We start from the raw sequence: 6,614 nt of genomic DNA on the forward strand, positions 1-6,614 counted from the left end.
CTTATATGCCTGCTTTATCATATTATCAGAGAGTAACTATCATCGATGAAAACACTGAAATGAATTCATAAAATACAGATATTTGCTGTAGAAGAGATTAGGTGCAGATTTGGTCAAATTAGGTGCACTCGCCGGATAGACCGTCGTGAAAACGGCCAATGACGCTTACAGGAGACCTCCAAGTCCAGACGTCAGAACCAGGACCAGTCATCGCATCACTGGACGCACCAGCAACGTCAGCAGTCCAATCTGGGCTTATCACGACAATAGCAAGGGACATAAAAATTATTTACCTTCTTTGATATTTACAATGTTTTGACAGAAAAATGATTTTTGAAAGCAGCAAATAAAAGCATGCAATCACCAGCCAACCGTTGTTTGACTGACATTGGCAACTTTTGGTGCAGTTAACAAGGCAGGCTTCCGCTTTACGCCAAGAACGTTAACCCGCGCAACAGGGCTGCGGAGTCGGAGTCAGAGTCGGAGCTGGAGTCGGTCGGAGTCGACACTCGACAGGTCTTTCCGGAGTCGGAGTCGGAGTCGGAGTCTCCAAAATCTCACCGACTCCGACTCCGGAGTCGGAGTTAACGCTGCATGGCTCAACGTCATGCACTGCACCTGTTTGATTGACGATGCTGCGCTTGAATTTAGATTTTGTCGAAAAAAGGCCATGTTGCTGTGTTGGACGAACGTTTTCAGCAAAAGAAGCAGGACTGCGAATTCCCCAGAACCTGCTTTTTAATTATGCGTGTTATTTTTTTTTTGCATTTTAACATCTCAAAGCCTTGGAGCGCACAAAGGATCGTTTCAGGCAAGATAAAAAACATCCGTTATCAACTTCAATATAATGATACGGATTTTAAAGGAACCGTCCGGAGTCGGAGTCGGAGTTGGAGTCGGAGTCGGAGTCGATTTTTGAAGCCGGAGTCGGAGTCAGAGTCGGAGTCACCCTAAAATCCATCGACTCCGCAGCCCTGCCGCGCACCAACGGGGGTCTGCGCCAGCTTAGAACCGACGGGGGGAGAACCGCCCCCCCCCCCCTGAGATCTCGAGAAAGAACGAAGCAAGATAGCGGCAAGCGGTAAACGGCATCGGATACGCACGGACAAGGTCTACAATTTTTTACAAAGGTCATTTTCAGGTCAGGTCAAAGATGACGTCACATGGGTAAAAAAATTCAAAATGGCGGCGGTAGATACGAAAAGCTTTTCTCGAATAACTTTCGAATTAGTCAAGATAGGAACAAACTAAGAGCATCATCGAGATCCTCTTGTCAATCCGCATCGAATGATATATATGTTTACCTCGAAAGGTCAAGGTCAAAGGCTAATCTCAGGTTACGTGACCTCGAGGTTATCATGTATATCATTCGATGCGTCTTGACGAGCTGAACACAATGAGACCATCCGCGCGGCTTATCTTGTTCATGTGCGGAGTTATTGGCAAAAAAAAACCTTTGGTGACCTTTGATGACGTCACATGACCTTACAGCTGCCCAACAGCAAAACAGACCTCAAGGTAGTGAGGGTTGATCGTATATGAAGTCATGTATGGTATATGGGGCTATTCCGACCCGTTTTAGTGGTAAAACAGGGAGTTGATTTTCCCCCATTGACTTATAATGGGGAGGTCGAGAAATTGACCTGACCTTAGGTCATCGATATCAAAATTCCGAGACAAACAAATTGTAGCTACTAATGACCTTACAACGTCCTGCGACTTTCAAAGGCCTCCGACATCTACTGTAGCTCTGGCACGGTGACAAAGTTGCAAAAAAGTGACTTGAGGTTGGGTCATTCAAAGTGACCTGGTGACCTGACCTTTAAAGTTATGAGGATCAAACTTGCACACCATGTGTAAAATTGATGAGAGAATAGTCGTATAAAATTTCGCGGCGCTACGCGCCGCGGTTTTCCCACTATCCGCGAAAAATCTCAAGGGGGATGCTCACCATAGTAGATAGTAGATGCTCACCATAGTAGATAGGAAAGAGGCATAGGGAGCGGATGCTCATAGGATGCTGCCTCTTCTCAGTGTCATATGACGGTCATATCTGTTCTTGAATGCGTTGATGCTTGGACTCAGTACCACATGTTCAGGCAGTTGGTTCCACTGGTCCACAACTCTTGAGGAGAAAAATTGATTGCGTCTGTGCAGCCGATGCCTTGGCTTTTGCAGTCTGAGAGCATGTCCGCGTGTCCTTTCCCTGTTTGTACTGGTCTCTAGTTTCAAAAACTCTTCTCCAGCATTCACCTTGTCATGTCCATGGACCAGCTTGTAGACTTCAATCATGTCCCCTCTAACCCTTCGATCTGCCAGTGATGTCAGTTTCAGTTGGTCTAAACGATCTTGGTAAGGGAGATTGGCGAGTTCAGGTACGAGTTTTGTCGCTCTCCTTTGGATCCTCTCCAACCTGTTGACATCCTTTTGGAGAAACGGGGACCAAGCTTGGATGGCATATTCCATGTGAGGGCGTATCAGTGTTCTGTAAATTGGCAGGAACATTTCCTTGTCCATGAAGGTGAATGTCCTCTTCACTCTTCCCAGCATGGAGTTCGCTGCAGCTGCCGCTCTCGTAACCTGCTCTGATACTTTGAGGTCTGGCGTTATTGTGATTCCCAGGTCCTTTTCTTTAATGGTTGAGGTAAGAGTGGTGTCCCCCATTGAGTAGGTGTACAGTGGATTTTTTGTCCCGAAATGCATCACCTTGCATTTGTCTTCATTGAAGGTAAGCAGCCATTTCTTGGTCCACTGTTGCAGCCTGTCAATATCTTCCTGGAGGACAATCTGGTCATCAGGGCTTCTTATCCTTCGGTAAACTTTGGCATCGTCTGCAAAAAGTTTCCCACGTGACTGGAGGCCCTCCAGGAGATCGTCAATGTAGATCAGAAATAGGGTTGGGCCCAGGACACTACCCTGTGGCACTCCACTCCAAACCTCTCTCCATCCTGAATGGCAACCTTGCACTGCCACCCTCTGCTCACGTCCAATCAAGAAGTCTGTTATCCAGTGCAGAATTTGTCCGTCCAAGCCCATTCTTCGTACCTTAGCAATGAGGTGCTGGTGTGGGACAGTGTCAAATGCCTTGCGGCAGTCAAGGTACAGGGTATCCACGCATTCCCCCTCATCGATAGCATTCTCAACATCATAAAGGTACTCCAACATTTGAGTCAGGCATGATTTGTTTGACCGAAAACCATGCTGCTGTTGGCTAAGCAGGTCGTTTGTCTCAAGATGGTTAACAATCTTCTGCCTAATCAGCTTCTCCATGATCTTACAGGGCACTGAGGTCAAACTAACAGGTCGGTAGTTCAGTGGATCTGATCGGTTCCCCTTTTTGAAGATGGGTGTTACATTTGCCCTCTTCCAGTCCTTAGGCAAGCGACCCGACTCAATTGAGCGAGAGAAGATGATGGACAGTGGCACTGCAAGGCTAGTGGCACATTCCTTGAGCACAATGGGGTGTACTCCATCTGGGCCAGGTGCTGATGGTGTCTTTTGTTTAAGCAGTAAAGCCCTTACCTCCACTGGGTCAATGATACACTGCTCCAGCTTGTCATCCAGAACTGTCTCCAATGTTGGTGGTTCTGTCCCCTCTGGTTTCTTGAAAACCTGCTGAAATCGTCGATTCATCACTTCACAGGTTTCATTCATGCTAGTTGTCATCTCCCCATTTTCCTTCTTTACAGTCAGCACTTCTTCCTTTATTGTCATCTTGCTCCTGGCATAAGCATAGAATGCCTTTGGATCTGATTTGAGCTCTGATGCAAGCTTGTGCTCAAATTCATGTTTTTCATGAATTCATGAATTTCATGAATTTCATTCAGGGGAGAGGCGGATATCCGCCCCCCGTCAGTACGCGGGTTTCCAGGTTCGATTCTTTGTTTTGGCGCTAGAGGGGGTGGGGCGTCTTTCCCACCCTGGGCATCTTACCCCACTCTCCCCTATAATTGGCAGTGTATACTATAGGGCCTTGCCCGGCAATGAAAGCGGCCCCAGTCAGAATCGACTGACAGAATTTTGCCAGTCGAGAATAACTATGTAAGCTCTGCGCATACCGCGCTGCTTATAAGCTTATTCACTACCGGCTGACAACAAATGTCAGCCATGCAAAGATGGAGCTCCAGAGAGGGTTGATGAGAGGTAGCATTTTTGCGTTTTTTCAACGACTATCTTCCTTTATATTATATTTCTGATGTTTATTTGCTGAGGCAATAGCAAAAAATCACAGAATAGATAGGCAACTGAGGCGCTGAGTCAATTTTTCGATTTGTACTGTTTTCAGGCTGTTTTCAGGCACATTTCACCATGAAAAATTTTGCGATCTTTCACGAGAAATTTTAAATACAATACGTCAAAAACATTGAATAAAAAAAACAGCTGCACTCTTACGTTGCGGTTTGACTTACATGCGCCATTTTCGAGCCACTTTGAATTTCAGCTGAAGTGCTGCATGCCCTCACTCAGCAGCCGAAAAGCTGGCTGTCAGAGGTATGACGTCACAGCGCGGGAAGTTGTGATCAGACATGTGCCAGGGCCTCGGCTAACATGTTAACTGGTGGGCCAAGTGGCCCACCAGTGACCCGAAATGGCCCACCAGCCTCAAAGATTTGGCCCACCAGTAATTTTCCGAAAAATCAAAGTTTCCACATTTTTCACATTTCAAATTGAATTAGCAGATCTTATCGTACATTTTCAGGCTGTAAAGTACCCATCGGTGAAACATATTCTTGTGAAAAAATTCAACCTATTGTTTGCAATATCCTCTTGGGGTAAAAAGTGAACTATAGTGGACTAAGTGGACTAAGCCTCGGTCACACTTCACCGGATTGGACCAATGGACGAGAAACGGACGGCGTCCGGTGATGTCCGGGGGATGTCCGTTCGTTTCCGTTGGACGTCCGTTTCTCATCCGTTCATATCCGTTCCATGTCCGGTGGTGTCCGGTGTGCTCAACCGGACACCACCGGACATGGAACGGATATTAACGGATGACAAACGGACGTCCAACGGAAACAAACGGACATCACCGGACGCTGACAGTTCTCGTCCGTTTCTCGTCCGTTGGTCCAATCCGGTGAAGTGTGACCGAGGCCAGTCGGTTACAAGAAAAACTACGAATAAAGAACAGACCAGTTCAGACGGTCGGGGATAAGCCTGCGAGCGATCTCAGACGGCTCGCCGATAGACACGATATAAGCCAGAGTACTATGGCCAGAGTCAAACTAGAGGTAGTGTCGGCGACTTCCAGCCGATTGAAGTCTGCAAGCGATATTATGCGTCTTTACGACCGGTATGATGCTTGCAGTCACACATCTGACCAGTTGGACGAATTTCGAACCGTTCACAGTCAGCGTTCCAAAAATTTCTCATTTGGGCTGAAGATGACACTCAAGAATAAGAATGGATAATTTTCCACTCTCACATTTTGGCGGCTCGAATTTTCCACTCAGACACCCAAGAGAAATCTGAAGTTTGGGACACTGTTCACCAGAAGTGAACGTGTACATAACTTAGTTTTTTTTAAAAAAAGAAAATATCAGGGTTGCGCAGTGCGCTTGGGCTTTTGAGTCAATTATTTTCCATGCGACACCAATAGGCTTAATGATCATTTTCAGAGATGTTGGGGTTGCTGCTACAACCCCCTTTTGGGGTTCCTGCTACAACCCACTTTATATATAAAGTTGCACTCGTGCTGTTCACAATTCCTCCCGATCCACCCAACAACGCCCGATCCCGTCCGACCGCTTCTGAATCTCCGACTAGTCGGCGAGCGATCCACTCACGGCCGTAAGTTATCGTCCAACGTTTTATAATCTGCGTCAATATTGTGTGCATACTTGTGCCACGGAATATATAGTCTACGACATGTTGATATGTCGATATGTACTACGATATGTCGTAGACTATATATTCCGTGCTTGTGCGATTTTATGTGCACCGCGGGAGTATCACTACTGAGAGGGTTGTGGGTCCCTACTCTCTCCTCTCTCTCTCTCTCTCTCTCTCTCTCTCTCTCTCTCTCTCTCTCTCTCTCTCTCTCTCTCTCTCTCTGAAGAGTCGGGTGGGGGGGGGGGGGGGGGTGGGGGGGTCGAGCCCCGTTTTTTTATACATTTTTTTAATGCCATCCTGACGTTTTTTGCAGAATAAAGTGGCCGAAATCTGGGGAGAAACCGAAAATTGGGGGGGGGGGCTATGGCTACGAAGGTCAGTCCATGTCGCTGCCCAAGTGGCCCACCAGTCAAAATTCCTTAGCCGAGGCCCTGACATGTGCACGAAATATGGATCCGAGATCTGACCCCATGGATCTGGATCTACGATCCGCCCAGATCATAGATCACACTCCTCCATTTTGTCAGAGATCCATTGAGATCATTGATCCGACCCCTCTAACTAATCCGACCCCTCTTATTTTTTCGAGAGATCCTCTGAGATCATAGATCCGCCTCTCAGATCCATGCACATGTCTGGTTGTGATACGTCATCAATATCTCAACCAATCAGGGTCTTGAATCTCGGCTGACGGCAGCACAGCAGCCGATTCCGACCAGGGGCGAAGAAAGTGTGGTCGGTATGTAGAGCCACCGTTCACCGCCGCGCCGGTCCGGTCCGCC

The sequence above is a fragment of the Amphibalanus amphitrite genome, unplaced genomic scaffold (genome assembly GCF_019059575.1).
Source record: "Amphibalanus amphitrite isolate SeventyFive unplaced genomic scaffold, NRLGWU_Aamphi_draft 000382F_arrow, whole genome shotgun sequence".
Taxonomy (NCBI): domain Eukaryota; kingdom Metazoa; phylum Arthropoda; class Thecostraca; order Balanomorpha; family Balanidae; genus Amphibalanus; species Amphibalanus amphitrite.